The sequence below is a fragment of the Amblyomma mixtum genome, chromosome 2 (genome assembly GCF_055824585.1).
Source record: "Amblyomma mixtum isolate Tamu chromosome 2, ASM5582458v1, whole genome shotgun sequence".
NCBI classification, from domain to species: Eukaryota; Metazoa; Arthropoda; class Arachnida; order Ixodida; family Ixodidae; genus Amblyomma; species Amblyomma mixtum.
In genome coordinates this window covers 220,290,790-220,307,092 of record NC_143013.1, presented here as the reverse complement: position 1 = coordinate 220,307,092, position 16,303 = coordinate 220,290,790, and the positions used below count along the sequence as shown (strand labels likewise).

Here is a 16,303-nt window from a genome sequence, read left to right as displayed (position 1 = left end):
CATCAGGTCCAGGAGATTTTCCCAGGTTCAAATTTTCTATCGCTTGCTCGACCTCCGACGCAGTTATCGACAGCTGCAGCCTTTCTTTCTGTTCGTCATCTAATCGCGGCAAAGCACCAAGAAACTTTTCCTTGAATGCGTTCACATCCACTTCTTGCTTTGCAAACAGCGCCTGATAATATTCAAGAAATGCCTGCTGGATATGCCCGCTTTCTCCAGATAACGACTGCGCCATAGCGGCGATGTCAAGCCGTCGTTCTGAATGAATATTTATAACCAGCCTTAATGGTGGCTGCTACCTGCCGGTGGGCGGCGCTGTCATCGCTGGCTGTACCGGCTGCATTTGGCGAACACGCTACCGGGGTTCGAACCCGACCGCGGTGGCCGCGTTTCGATGGAGGCGAAACGCAAGAGGCACCCGTGTGCTGTGTGATGTCAGTGCACGTTAAAGATCCCCAGGTGGTCAAAATTATTCCGGAGACCTCCACTACGGCACCTCTTTCTCTCTTTCTTCTTTCGCTCCTACCTTCCTCCCTTCTCTTACGGCGTGGTTCAGGTGTCCGCCGAGATACCTGAGACAGATACTGCGCCATTTCCTTTCCTCAAAAAACAATTTACCAATTTTACAAGCACTTTAACCCGAAGCCATCGGTTAATGTCTGATTTCAGTTTTCATTGATTGCTGCACACTGCTCAACCGCTGTAAGCAAGGATCTGTAAGTAAGGAGATCTGATTGACCGGGTGGACCAACAGTTTACACCTGGTGACTGGCATTCAAAATTAAAAGACCTCTAAAATCGCTGTCACTGGTTCATCCCCATCCGCGGGCAGTAGTTTCCCTTTCAACGCTGCCGCCACTGTTTTGCGCTTACCACGGCCCTGCTTCGAGACATGCACGCACCATTCGACCACGTATCCTCTCAGGGGACACTTGGCCGGTGGTTAACTGCAGTTTTAAAGCAGCTTTTTTCGTGCACTAGTACTATGGCCCCCACTCGCAAATTTCGGCGAGGTTGCTCTTTCCGCTCCAACCGTGCCAACGATGGCAGGCTGGCAGTTCAAATAATGATTGGTCGCGAGAGGAACTGCTCGGGAAAAGCAACCTGGTTCGCACGAGCTCCATCGGTGGCAGCATTTGCCATCGCAGGGCAGGGGCGCTACGCTTAACCTCTGCACCACTACGCCAGGAGTGGTATTAGGGCTCCAAGCTATCTATCTATCTATCAAGTGAAGTAAAAAATGACCAGTTCAGGATATATCCTGATTAATCAATTAACACTATCGCGTCATACTCTTAAGGCGGAGTAGAAGTGTGATTTCACCGATCTTTGTCTGAAGCCTGCTTGACCCTGAAAACCGAGCCCCAAACCAAAACCGAAGTGCTGGAGCACCAAATTCGCACTTGACCTAAACACAATAAATCGTTTCGTATTTTTCATTTTTTTTTTGCTGGGTGCATTAACATTTTCTTTGAGGGGGGGGGGGGGGGGGTTGGATCGCGCGAGCTGGCAGACTAACTCCGGTTTCCGAGCTGGCAGAAAACGTGCTTTTTTCGACTTCGGGGCGAGTTTTGCGGAGGCTCCTTATTCCTTATAAATAGAGTTGTTCGTTTTCGGGTAAAACACAATTTTACCCGATTTTTGCACCCCGAAAGTGTTCCTAAAATGTCGGGTAAAACCCGATTTTTCCCGATTTCTGAAACAATTGTGCCCACCGAAATGCTGTGCCTCCAGTTGGCGCGGAGGATAGAGGCGGCCAAAGCGGCCGACAAGGCGGCTAGCAAATGCAGCGTTGTCGTTGTTGTGCCTAGCTAATGGCAGCTGTGACGTTGAGCGAACTTTCCCTCAGCTAAGGTACCTGCAGAGACCAGACAGATCTCGGATGGAAACCTAGATGTTGTGCATGCAGATGATAATGTATGTTAATAAGGACTTTTAGAACGTCGATGACCAGCTCTCGTGAATAAAATGTTTCTTTTCTCAAAACCTACCGTTGCCTCTCACTGCGAGTAATATTTACCAAAGAAATGCCAAACATTGCAGAACTTTCTTGAAGGCAGCCCAAAATATAGCCATAAATATTACCCACCGGTTAGAGCAAATCGAATAAATTATTAGTTTGTAACCCGAACTTCCGAGTTTTTCCACGAAAAACCCGATTTCTCCCCTATTATCAAGCCGAAAAATAACGCCCGAATTTTACCCCCCGAATTCGAAGAAATATAAAACCCAAAAACGAATAACCCTACTTATAAACCATCTGGTGTGGCTACGGTTGTTCGTTTTATCTGAGACGCAGTGCCATAGCTCTAATACATATTTTGACGGTACCCCCCCTCTATGTATTAGCTGTCACAGAGCGAAAAAAACATTCCGAGCAGTCTGCGCTCTCGTCCGCTAGGACACTCGACGTGATGGGATCACAGGATCGGAGCTTCTTCCAACGACACATCAGAAAGAGTAACTGAAAGCGCGTTAGTATTGACTTTCTAAATTTTATGTGATTTTTTTTCAGTCACGCTAATACCAATATTGCTGATCCACAAAACACTGAATTTATGGGTTGGAATTTTCAACTACGCAAAAGTGCGGGCAGCTGTTGGCACAAACGAAACTTTGTTTCTTTTTGTGTGACACTCAGTGGCATTGTTTGAGTACGGCGCAAATGTTTGAAGAAGAAATCACTCGGTAAGAAAAGATGAGTGGATATGTGTTTTTGAAGCAGTCTACATCAAGAATTTTGTCCTGTTAACACTGACGAGTTTGAATGGTTAAAGCCATGAAGAAAGGGTAGCTGCGATTTCATGTCGTTTGGAAAGAGAGTGAAAAGACTCATACAACGTTTTACTAAGCCCGGGTGATTCACATGACTGGTGAGCTGGTTTGGTTTGGTTTATGGGGTTTAACGTCCCAAAGCAACTCAGGCCATGAGGGACACTGAGTGAAGGGCTCCGGAAATTTCGATCACCTGGGGTTCTTTAACGTGCACTGACATCGCACAGTACACGGGCCTCTAGAATTTCTCCTCCAAAGAAATTCTGTCGCCGCGGCCGGGATCGAACCCGCGTCTTTTGGGTCAGCAGCCAGCCGAGCACCATAACCACTGAGCCACCGCGGCGGGATGACCGGTGAGCTCCGCTTGACTATTCTCTACCACTGACCTGTATTGAGCTGATATTTAGTCTGGTATTGTGATTGGTTTCATAGTCATGGGAGTTGAGGCAGTCGGTGTTGGAGCGCCTATGCTGTAACGTGTCGCCAAAAGGAGGGTGCGCAGCAGCTTGCCTGGCACGTGTAACTCTAGCAATCGCCACGAGCGTTTACTGTCAAGTGCCGTGGTAAATAAACATGCCGATAGATATCACAATTCAGGTGTACTGTCGCTTCCTAGCAGTGAGAATTTTCGGCCTCCTAAATTTCTTGAAGACAAAGGTCGCATGCGAAACGATGCGGCATATTCCGTCTCCTTGTGTTTTCTAAATTTCTCTTCTGTGCTTCCCCATAAGAAAAGAATTTTGGCGAGTATTATGAAAGAGTGAGTTAATTCTCGGCTGTAAGCACCGATGCTTCTTCTCGCTGTAAAAAGCACCGCGAACTTTTGAGCACACAACTGCACACATTTTTATAGGATTTCAAGCTTCCTCGGATATGTCTCGCTTGTGCGGCCCGCGATCAAGTCGTTCGCTGCTGGCAACGTTTTGTTTGTTATTTATTCTCAATATTCGTTATTTACGCTAAGTTGCTAGCCACCATCTGGGCTGGCGTAGGTCCTCCTAGCTCCGGATTGTTCCCAGGAACGGGACATTGTCCCCAGATCCCAATGCACCACGTTTGCTTTGGTGACCTCTTATTGTTCTTTTTTAGTTTTTAGTTACACAATCAGCCACCGCGGTGGCTCAGTGGTACGGGACCATGTCCCCAGATCCCAACGCACCACGTTTGTTTTGGTAACCTCTTAGTGTTTTTTTTTTAGTCTTTAGTTACACTATCAGCCGCCCCTGTGGCTCAGTGGTTATGGTGCTCGACTGCTGACCCAAAAGACGCGAGTTCGATCCCGGCCGCGGCGGTAGAATTTCGATGGAGGCGAAATTCTAGAGGTCCGTGTACTGTGCAATGTCATTGCACGTTAAAGAATCCCAGGTGGTCGAAATATCCGGAGCCCTTCACTACGGCCTCTCTCTCAGCCTGAGTCGCTTTGGGACGTTAAACGCCATAAACCAACCAACCAACCAGTTACACTATACTGAATTGCTCATCGTCATATTTTTGCTTGCCTTTTTTTCTGTAACACATTTGTTAAATGTGCTACCAATTTTTGGTATGACACTAAGCCGTGACCTGAGATTTCCCGCTTGTTACTAGTGCAGGCATGCCTTCCAAACGGAAGCCAGAGGGCTCCTGGACTTTTAGGGGGCCTCATGGGGTGCAAGAACTACTCGTTTTTTTTCTTCGAGTAAATAAAGTTTCTTCCTTCTTCTCCGTCCCGCCGGGAAGCCTCATGCAGTTGCCAGCTGAACGAAGGATGTTGCCCCCTTCCGACGTCTCACCCCTGTAAGCAAAATAAAAAAAAGTATAACGGTCCTACCGAAATGCAAAAAACTGTTCCTATTGGAAGCCTTTCGCTATCTTCCTGTCTGCTGCGACAGAAAAAAGTGCAACACAAGCATTGACTGTAAACAAGCTGTTTTATTTCAGAAGGACATGAATATATAGTGGATCCCCGGAACAATAACACAAACATATTGAAGCATCACACTGTATGGTGAAATGATAGGCACGCGCCTCGCTATGTTGAGATCAAATAAAGTGACCGTAGAATTCGTAAAAATCCCAAGAAAACAAACGGAAGTGTAAAAGGTTACAACAACCTAACAAGTTGTCACCTGTTTACTCTTTTTCAATTGTTGTCACTGTTAGCACTTGTTTTTTTTTTAAATAAAGTGACTGTATAATTGCTAACTATCCCAGGAAAACAAAAACAGCTGTAAACAATGATAACAATCCAACAAGCTGTCATACTTTTACATTTGTTCGATTGTTGCACTCTTTATACTCGTTTTTGTTTCCCTGGGTGTTTTAACAATTTTACAACCTCTTTATTTCATCTCATCAAAGAGAGGCACGTGCCTATCATTTCTTCATTCACTGTTTTGCGCCTTGAGTTTGTGTTATTGCTGCGGTGAAGCGATATATTTTCATGTTCTTCTGAAATAAAAGTGACAGTTCAGAGTTAGCGCTCGTGCTGTGCTGTTTTCTATCGTCCCTTATTCGTGCGGCTACGAACGTAAGAGAAAAAAATGCAAACGAAAATTTGGTGGCTATAATACTTTAGGAGGGGGCAATTCCGCAAACCTTTGTAATACTTGTGCATGCGCAAAACTGCCGTTACGCTGCTTTACGTGTGACAAGTGATGCGACGAGACATATCTAAAATGTTTAACCGCGCGCAACTGGTTCTGAGTTGTGCGGAGCAAACGCTACTAACGTAAGCTGCAAGAAAACGTAGCATAATAAAGGCCTTGTGTATTGATTTCGTTGTATGATTTTCTCTGGAGGCCGCAAAAGTTTAAGCCTTTTTTCGAGATTATCGTAGGGGCATTACGCGCCTTACTTCAATACTTCTTCGGCAGCGTTTAGGTAAGCCCGGCCGACAGCGGTGATGATTCTGTTCTTCGACGACCGCCCAGCACGTGTTTTGCTACCGCCGCCGCCAAGTTCCCTTCTTTGTAGGCGCAAATCAGCTTCATAAAGTTTGTCTTTTAGTAGCACTTCGATGCCTTCTTGTGAGCCTAATTGTAGTGCCTCCACGGGGCACAATTAACAAGACCCGCCTCGAGCGTCCCGTGGCACATTTAAAACATAGAGATTGGTGCGATGCAAAAGATACTAACGTAAGCTGCAAGAAAACAGCAAAATAAAGGCCTTGTATATTGTTTTCGTTGTATGATTTTCTCTGGAGGCCGCAAAAGTTCAAGCCTTTTTTGTCCGACAAGGACACACATAAAAGCTGCCTCATCTAGAATTGTTTCTTGGAGATGCAGCTTGTTATATATATTGTAACAATGGACAAGGAAAAATAGACAAATTAAAGGTATAGCCAAGGAAATGAATAAGAGAGAAGCGTTGTTCCCCGTGCATGGATATTGGTTTTACAGTCATTTTCTAGAACAGAAAAAAAGGCGCACACGACTTTCTTTTGCGGCCATTTTTCAAAGGCACATTTCGAAGACTATCCCGTTGGGTACATTAAACCTCTAAAGCCCATCGTCTCTAAGGAGAAACAGCTTAGACGTTATAGTTTATCCGGATGCTATGCCAGCTTTGACTCCTTTGCCAACTGTTGTCAAACAGAGATATTTGAACTTTATCCCTTAAGTGAAAATACGGCTGCTACAAATTATTTTCGTTAAAAAGACGTACTGAACGAGACAGATTCACCAGTGGTCGCATGGTGATGAAATAGGCGAGCGACGAGTGGTTGTTCAAATCACAGCTTCACATTCTACAGCAACATATGGCTGCTTTCAATCACTTGAGAGGAAAATAAAAAAAGCTTAATATTGCTTATAGTAGGTAGCCTAGGAATTTTTTGGGAACAGGATATAAGGGATAGCAAAGGGAAACTTGTCTCTGTGTACTTGTTATCGAAGGTAACTGTTTTATGACACCATAGCTAAGGTTCTTTATGCAGTGTAAATTTTATCTCGTGTTTTCAGTTTGTTGAAGAAAAAGGCAAACTTTTGTGCTTCAAATTTCAAGTGTGCCTTTTTAGGTTGCCTTGTACCACGTGGGCCGCGCGAGGCACGCATGAATTCCTGCATCCTATATGTTTGATTGATTGCTTTTTATTTTCAAACATTCATACAGAGGTATGTTTGCACAAACATCTGGACCCCTAGCTAGAAGCTTATTGGGATTCGTGCAATTAGCCTTTTGTGGCAGTCAGTCCCAGGCATAACACAAAGTTTTTGACATACGCAATGCTGCATAACGATCATGGATTACGATAGATAATTACAGTATCGATTTTTTCCAATTAAACTTCTATGCAGGCCACTTAACGTATACACTTAAAAACAATAAAGAACAACGAAAAGAAAAACAAAATAATTCACAACACAACGGTCCGCCATAGCAGTTTCAACAATACTTTTCAAGAACGCAGGAAAAGTATTGCTTTGCTTTATCACGTCTGTTAAGTCATTCCACAAGTCATTCGTCACGTGAGCTATGGTCTTTTTTCCGTGGTCGTTTAAACAGGGGACACTTAACGACTGTGCGTGTTGAGAATGCGATAAGGTTAAACCCTGAGGCCCGCTCCACATGTTTCTTCTCCGTACTCATTGCTGCTTACCGCATACACTTAGCCTTTGCAGCCGCCGAAACTCCATCTTCAGTGACATACGTGGTCACCATCTCTGTATGCGGGGATTTTCCACTGCGGTACATATACGCGGCGTTGATTGTGGCTCCATTTGAACTTAATACGCGGAGATGTCTCAACACATGTGCCCATAACCTTGCGCACCTTTCAAATGATTCTGAGGGCACCTGGCACTTAACAGGGCACCTGCCAAGTCGGGAATGACGCATGGTCTCATGACGTAACACACCAAGTCGACCAATCAAAGAATATTATGAAAGACAATGCCGGACGCAGCCGGATTCTTTTTGCAATGAGGCTTTTGATGCTATCGCATTACAACATTCCAAGTTTCACCAGTAGAACAAACAGTATACGTTATGTACACGTACATCATGTACACGTAACTGTCTATACTTATCTGTTTTGATCCCGCCTGTGTCATGTGGCGTTGTTTGCAGCGTATAAAAGGTAATGCGGCAGATCCTCCCCCGCGGGGCCTGGAGCACCTTACCACTTGGGAGGCTTGGGAGACCCTACTGCGCTCCGAGGACCCGGCCAAGCAAACCATCGCCACATGCCGGGCTGCCAGCGTCATGAGCCTCCGGAACATGAACGTTTGAGCGCAGTGGGGCCGTGCGGGGGCCCAAGAACCGACGTGTCCAAAACTCCCCTGTTCCAAATAAAGTTTTCATCATCATCATCATCATCATCGCGCAGTTTAATAATGAACGACAATCACCAACTAGCCCGCCAGAAACAAACAGAATGCTTCGAGGCGTTGTCTGTTGCCCTGATAGCGCTTCCATACAAATAATCAAGGCGGAAAGCTGGGCTAGTTGGTGAGTCATAGTTAATTAAAATACTAGCGCAATAAAACTAGGACAAAGGCATAGAAGGAGACAGGACATAGAAGGAGACAGGACGAGCGCTCGTCCTGTCTCCTTCTATGTCTTTGTCGTAGTTTTGTGCGCTAGTTTTTTAATTAACGATCACTCAAATAAGCGCACAGAGACCGTTTTCCGGACTAACAGACAATAAGTTTTTATTAAAAGCGGGTAACCAAACGGTTCTTGATAATATACCCTCTTTCATTCATTTTATCGAGGCAAGTAAAGTTTGCGAATTTTGTTGAGTAGCTCCTCTGGGCGCCGAATTAGTGATGCAACTATCGAAGTGTTCAGCTACTTAAAAGTTGAAAAGATATTGAACAATAATATCACACGCTTATTCGACACCCTAGGAGCTCTAGCTCTATTAAAGGCTCTAACCGCGGTTTTATGGCGCCGCTGTAGTAGCGTCCGCATTGCAAGCCCAGAATACCTTCCTGCTTCACGCTGGCTAGTCAGCACGTCGCGGCAACGCGCTTGATTCCACTGCAACGCAATATGGCAACATGAAGAAAAAGGAAAGATAAGCAAGAGCTCCCACATTATCCTTGGCTCTCCCGCCACTTCTCATAGCTAAAACCCAGTTTCCTAAAACTCTTCCATTCCTTCGCAGCAACTAACGCGTTGATGAAAATTCGCGTTGCGGAATTTTAACTGTCCTGTGGAGTTTTTTGAATGCAGGCCTATTTTCGTTACAAAGAATAAAAACAGAGGAACAAGACTGCACAACTCAATACATCACCGCCAGCTGTTCGTTCGCAGAAACAGGTTAATTTCGTGGTTAGTTTTGGAGAGCACATTTTATTTTAAAATTATGAATTATTAAGATACTCGGTAAAGTGCGACTGCAGCTTTTCTTGATTGCCAGCTCTCTAAAATTTTCCAATCCACGGTCCACCTGAACTTCCCCGCTGCAGGAACTCAGGCGAAAATGCAGAACCCGTGGATTCCCAGTAAACAAGTCTTGAAGCAGTAGTTTCGTTGTTTAGTTTCGTGCCGACAGCCGGGACTGCTACCAACTAATCATTCTCAACTTCAAGCGAAACCTCTTTGACCGATCAAGCTCCGTCCGCGGCTGTCTCCAAAGTCGTCGTGGAGCCTTGGCTGAAATACATGCTGGAAACGCTACAGCGTAAGACGGTGCTCTTCGCTTCTTGTGTCTTGCCTGTAGCTGACGAAGGTGATCCTCCTGCCGTCTCCCCGCAGCAGTACCACCTGCCCTGCAATCCGTCATCCTGCCGTCCAGTTGCACCGCGCGAACCGTTTTTTTTTTTTGCCTTGTCGGACATCTCCTTTCACTAACACGACCAAATTCAATGGGGTGCTCGTATTTGGACTACTCAAGAACGTTAAGTAAGCACGTGACCTCCAAGCGTGAGCGCACTCTAACGGCTTCATAATCGCGGTGACGTCATGGCGCAGGGCCACGTGACCGGCGCTGGTCTTATGATGGACTTCAAAAGGCTGACACATATGCTGGATGCAGGAAGAAGGGCCAAATAACAGCTGCGCTGCATAGCTTTCTCCTTCACTCTGCACGTGCCGCACCGTGTTCTTTATCTTTTCGTCTCAGGACCATCTTACACTAATAATTAAACACCTGACACACGCCTTATTTGAACCTGGTGTTTTCTGGTTTGGTTTCGTGTATTCGGGTTTAACGTCCCAAAGCAACTAAGGCTATGAGGGATGCCGTAGCGAAGGGCTCCGGAAATTTCGACCACCTGGGGTTCTTTAACGTGCACTGACATCGCACAGTACACGGGTCTCTGGAATTTTGCCTTCATCGAAATTCAGCCGCCGCGGCCGGGATCGAACCCGCGTCTTTAGGGTCAGCAGCCGAGTGCCGTAACCACTGAGCCACCGCGGCGGGACTGTGATTTCTGTAGGAATTTTTGGTTATATAAACGCTGTAGAGTAAATGAAAGAAAGTATGGGGGAATCTTAAGCTCCGTCTTTAACGGTATGACGAGACGACTTTAATGTGCCCCGTCAGCGGTTCCGGTCGCCCACTTAGTCGCGGGCACTTTTCCGTCTTCCGAAAGATCACGGGACATGGATATAAATGCGACAGCATAGCGCCTCCATGCCATTGTTGCTGGGTCGGCGCTTTCCACAGCACACGGTGGCTCTAGTTCTGGCTCCTTCTCAAAGGAGACCTTTTCAGGTCGCACAAGGTCCTGCAAACTTGCGAAACTATTAAGTCTAAGAAAAGGCTCACTAAGCCCGTGTTTACTATGGCGCTGTCCGCAAGTTTGCTTTGCCGCAAAGCGCAGGAGCGAGAGAAAAGCGGCCGTCGCGCACGCTAGCTAAAGATGTGGCCGGCTGTACTTCCCTCTGAAGGCCACAAAAGTTCCGGCCTTTCTTATGCAGGACAAGCGCAAGCAAGGATTTCTTCAGCTGCCATTGTTCTTCGTATATGGATCCAGTATGCTGGAGGTTGAAACAATGGTCATGAAACAATAAAACAAATGTCGGTGAGACAATGCGACAATACGAGAAAGGCTGTTTTCTGAGCATCCACGTTGCTTTTGCAACTCACTTTCCTGAGCTAGTAAGTAAGAAAACCCGGGGTTCAAAACCACTTCCAGTTTCTCGAGGCATACCGGGAAGAGCCTCGCTATGGCAGCCGCTAAGTTTGCTATTGTCTTCCTTTTCCTTATTCTAGGTAAGTGCGAAAAGCCCCACGTCCTACTTTTCAATCTGAATAAATTATTATAAAATGCGTAACTGAGATGCCAAGGGGTAGGAGATGAGGGGCGCGTTAAAGTACGCATAAGAAAGACGCCAAAATTCACTGAAACAACAGGAAGCGTAGATCAGTATCGTGTTTTGTTTGGTTTGATGGGGTTTAACGTCCCAAAGCGACTCAGGCTATGCGGGACGCCGTAGTGAAGGGCTCCGGAAATTTCGATCACCTGGGGTTCTTTAACATGCACTAACATCGCACAGCACACGGGCGTCTAGAATTTCGCTTCCATCGAAATTCGGCCGCCGCTGTCGGGATGGAACCCGCGTCTTTCAGGCCAGCAGCCGAGCGCCGTAACCACTGAGCCATCGCGGCGGACTAAAGTTTTGTACTAATGTTGTGTTTCTTTAAAGCGAGTTATTAGCTTTGAAAACGCTTAAATAGGAGATAATTTAATTGAGGATGATAAAGAAAGGCAACCTCGCCGCCGTTGATACCCGAGGCGGTGACCTCCGCATGCTGCATGTTTTGCTCTATGAACTGAACTACAGCTGTGCCGGTTCCCACTTCTATTTCTAAGTGTATTGGTGTTAGACGTTGCCTAAATTTCATTGTATTTCGCACCACTGTCTAAATTATAGCGGTGGACGTAGAACGCCAAAAAAGCCTGGCATATATTCCTGCAGCAGTCTTAGAGGGACATTTTATGGGAGATTACAGCCACCACACAGTATAAAATAATTTATGGTAGAATAAAACAGCAATTATTTTCCTCCGGAACAGTGCTTCCCCATGTTCTGGCCTCTTATTCATATGAGCCGACCACCGAGGTTTCGGATCTCTCTATAAAAGTGAGTACATTTATCTATTTAATGCTTATTAGTATAACCTTCATGAAAGCAGCTTTATATCCTCCTGGGACTTTGAGCGTGCACTGTGTGACAACGTTCTTTTTTCGCCTTCAAATATCAAAGACATCATTATTTCAGTGCTGAAGCATCCATCGTGAAGTAAGATATAAAGTTTACTGAATGCAGAAGCGAATTAGCACTTTCCTTACTCAAATACGTGCTTATACGTATTGGCTGCTCTGTCACGAGTCGCAATGGGTGCTTACACCTTTTCTTACTGGGGCCAATCAAAATGGTTTGGTTTATGGGGGTTTAACGTCCCAAATCTACTGAGGCTATGAGAGACGCCGTAGTGAAGGGCTCCGGAAATTTCGACCGCCTGGGGTTCTTTAACGTGCACTGACGTCGCACAGTACACGGGCCTTCAGAATTTCGCCTCCATCGAAATTCAGCTGCCGCAACCGGGATAGAACCCGCGTCTTTCGGACCACCAGCCCAGCGCAGTAACCACTAAGCCACCGTGGCTGGGCGCAATTAAAATCATTCAGTTTGAACGATCGCTCAAAATTCCACATTCTGAGGAACCCGGGGCCTCTTCCGGAAAAATTACACTGTTTAGTATTTTGAAAAACGGCTGCATTACAGTTGGGCAAACGGTTTTTTTTTTTTTTTTGCCAGCAGCATGAGAAAATATTTCTAAACTTCACACGAAATCTGTAAACGCGGAGTGATAGCGCAGGCATGGCGCCCTAGGTGGCGCGCTCTTCTCGCCCTGACTTTGCTGATTGTTTTCTCCATGTTTTCTCCACCTGGCCCTAGATAGATGCGACGTCTTTTTGTGAAATGATGACGCTCATTTGTCTTATTTTAGTTCGGATCCAGATTATCGTTCCACCAATCCCGAACTATCGGCAGATGCCCTTCTGCAACTTTCGTTTCTGCCATTGAAAAACGTTATTCACTGTATTCAGGGCCTCTCTGAAGTTTAATTGAAAGCAAAACGCACCAGACGGTCACAGAACGAACGAAGAAACGTACATGGATACGCGCTATTGCAAATGAGATTTTGTTGCATGATATCGGCGAATGTAGCAAGGTTCATAGGAAGAAGAAGGCGTAAGTCAGCAGCGAAAACACATGGCTTAATATTGTTCTATTGTCATTGCCATAGTGCGCGGCCGGTCAGATATGCAAATTCATTTGCCTCAACGATACTGAGGGCGTATTAATACAAGACTGGCCAGTTTTTCTCACAAGAAAAGCATCAGTTATCTCCTTCTACATTGTTGTTTTTTCCTTGTGCTTCCTAATCAAACATGCGGCTGAAAACATGCAGTGTTTTCATTGTAGGGAGCGAAAACACATGGCTGCACTGTTTGCACTCCCTACAATGGGCAGGAAAATTACTTTTTATGGCAATATTTTGCACTTCGCCGTGGTGTTCGAGCAGTCTTTGAATAAGGCATCTACCTTTTTCTCGATGTAGTCTTTACAGCAGAATAACGGTATATGGTAAAAAAAAAACCTTCAGCGCAAGGTACAAAGGGGTCACAATACTTTCTGGTGCAGCCACCAAGCAGTCGGTGTTCATAATTTAGCATGACAGGCGTGGTTAAAACAATTTTAATACCGATTATGCTGGCAATCTTTTCCGGTTGAATAACACTATGCATGTAAGGAACGACGAACAGTCTTCTTCTCATTTTCCTTCCGTTGTTCGGAACCATTAAGTGTTCGTTTCTTGATTAGCATGCTACAGGTCCCTAGACTGAACAACTGTGGTTGGCAACGTTGAGCTAAAAGGCGCGTAATCTGGCTGCGAAAACTGCAGTTGCAGTAGCGCCGTGCCCGTGTGCGTTTTTTTTCGCCCTGTGTCCATCTCATGCGCTATTATCTCAGCTAGTCTTGAACAAACTTGCCCACCACTCTATTCTTCTCTCTTAATGTACCAGATACGTTCTGAAAGATTCCGTGCCACTGACAGTGTAGAGGAGGCAGTTATCTCCAATACGGGCTGGTGTCCACCTTAGCACTACACTGCCGAATAGCCCAAATGCTGCGCGCGAGCAGTAGATTTTTTTTTTTATTTGCTGACCGAAAAGTTTCGCATTAAGAGTGTGTAACATTGAATAATAATTTTGTGCATATAAGCGCACAAAACATATATTGTCGACCTTTCGATCTACTACTTTTTGACTGGCTAAGTTTAATGTTTGCATGAATTTTTTGTGCCAGTACCTCAATTTTTGCCAATAGAAGGTTTTTTTTTTGTTTCGCAAGCAGCATGTCGTTTGCCTTCTTTATATTATTAAAAATAAAATTCTATGAGCTGCACTATGATAGACATAGATTTAAAAAAACGTTTGAAATCTATGGGTGCAAAAAACGTTGCGGACACCGCCTTCAAATTGGCTGTTTAAGGAAAGAGTTATAAAGGTACTAAGGTTTTAACGCAGTTAAACCGAGTCGACATGCGAAAGCATGTGTTTAGCCTGGTTGGCTCTTGGTTTTGCTTTGCTGGGTTCTCGGCATGTCTGGCTACGACAATAGACGACATTAGACATTAGCTTAAGCTGATCTGATATCTTCGCGCCTCAGATGGAAGTTGACGAAAACGACGATGTTCAATACACAGCGCGAGTGTGTGTTGCAGTTTAACACGAGGTGTGATATGCTGCGGCGATCCCATAGTGCTCTCGTGCAGTGGCCAGCGAGGCTGATCTGTTCGGGCCGCCTCGGGTTCGCAACTAAGTCGCGGTAATGCTAATTTTATTTCTGCACGGCCTGTTGCTACGCTAGGTTTGGCTAAGGTCACCCTAACGGTCACCCTCGCATAGGCTACACCGACAAATGGCGCGACGCTCTTCTGAACACACCCGAGCTCCTTTCCAGTGGCTTCTGCTGGAGCGACGCGCCTCCGAAATGGATCGCGAGCTTGCTTGGGTGACTCTGAGGCTTCACAAAAGATTTTTGGTCGCGTTTGGCCCCGTTAAGCAGCGCTTTCGCACTAAAACTTGTTAGCGTTAAACAAACATTGATTCGCTTCCTTTTTTTACAGCGACCTTAGACTGTGCTCGCCCTTACTCCCGTGTTTTTAAAAGCTCCCGAAGAAAAGATAAGCCATTTGGATTTGACCACGGTGATACTTAAGGTTAAGAGTTAGGCAGCTGAGAAAGATAAAAACTTTTATGTTCCTGAACGTCCGCGTATGGGTGTGTGCCTACTTTTCTGTTGTCAAGAATATTAAAAATAACTTGCAATTTTGGCTCTCACGGTTGTGTTACACAATCAAATATGATGAAAACAAACATGTTCCTCGCTCGTCCGCCATGTTGCAGCATGCTGCAAGCGAGTTTAGATATTTGGAATGTTTTCGTGAATTGTAGTTTCTGATATATCTAGACATCTATGAGCCGCTCTTGATGTCCAACGCTGAGGTTCAATGGCCCTATAGAGCGCGTTCTGTGGCGCTTGCGTGTGTCACACTTGTCTGGGCCGATTCCTCCTGTAGCAGTCAGCTTACGCGATGTGCATAGTTTTCCTTACTTTCCTTGTAATTATGTTTCCTAAATTATTGCATTTTTTTTTTTATTTACGCCTACAGGACCAACCTGGTCTGCAACTGAGGAAGCGCCAAATAGGGACTTTTCTTCTCGCCACCCAGGCGGCAAGAGGGCTTTGGGTAGTCCTTGAAAAGATCATACAGAAGTGTAAAGAAAACAAAGCAAGAAGACAAGGCATTCAACAGATGGCTGAAAAGTAGACGTCTTGAAAGAGAGTAAGAGGAGGTGAGTTGAAAGCATAAAAAGAAGATACACAAGGCGCAGGAAGGACAAATGCTTGTACTGGCAAAGGAAGAAGTGTTGGCGGCGTTGAAGATTGGGACGAGAAGAGATGGCGACAGGACGAGTTCAATAAAACTAACAAAACTTCCCCTTTATACACGTGCACGAAAGAACTCAATGCCCTCTGACACACAGAAAAGACAGGGAACGTAATTTTGACAGCTGTGAATTAGGTGAGAAATAAATGCGTAATATCTTTATACTGAAGATAATTTAGTGGGAACTAGCACGAAGAACCAGTCACTCACCATCCATGGGGTCCATACTCGTGACATCCGCATGCTGCGCACAGTACTGCGCTGATGTGAAGAAAACGGGGCTGGATGCGGACTTCGTCACAAATGGTTTCTCTGGAGACGGAGTAAAAAACGGGCACTGCTCTCTTAAACTAATCAGTAAACTTAAATAAAGTCAGGAATGCCGTCATTTACCTGGTAACGTAACCTCTAGTAGAAGATGAACGAATATAATTGAATTGACTAAGCATAAAAAGCTAACAGAGTTCATATCATTTTAACAGAGAACCAAAGGGTAGATGGCCAAGAAGCGAGAACATTGATGCGAAGATGAGTGGGACTCAAGGGGTGAGAGCCCTTGCAGAAAATCTCAGGAGACGAAGCAATAATTAGTGAGTTGTCGCCGCGGCTGTCCTAGCGTTCGCCAGA

General features: G+C 45.4%; 1 long non-coding RNA gene across 1 annotated transcript; it reads left to right on the top strand.

The window, feature by feature from the left end:
• The first annotated feature begins 10,803 nt into the window (after positions 1-10,803).
• Positions 10,804-15,733, top strand: LOC149362633 (uncharacterized). Its single transcript, XR_016288519.1, has 3 exons — positions 10,804-10,921; positions 11,726-11,793; positions 15,398-15,733. It is a non-coding gene; the product is annotated as an uncharacterized LOC149362633 (long non-coding RNA).
• The last annotated feature ends 570 nt before the right edge of the window (positions 15,734-16,303 follow it).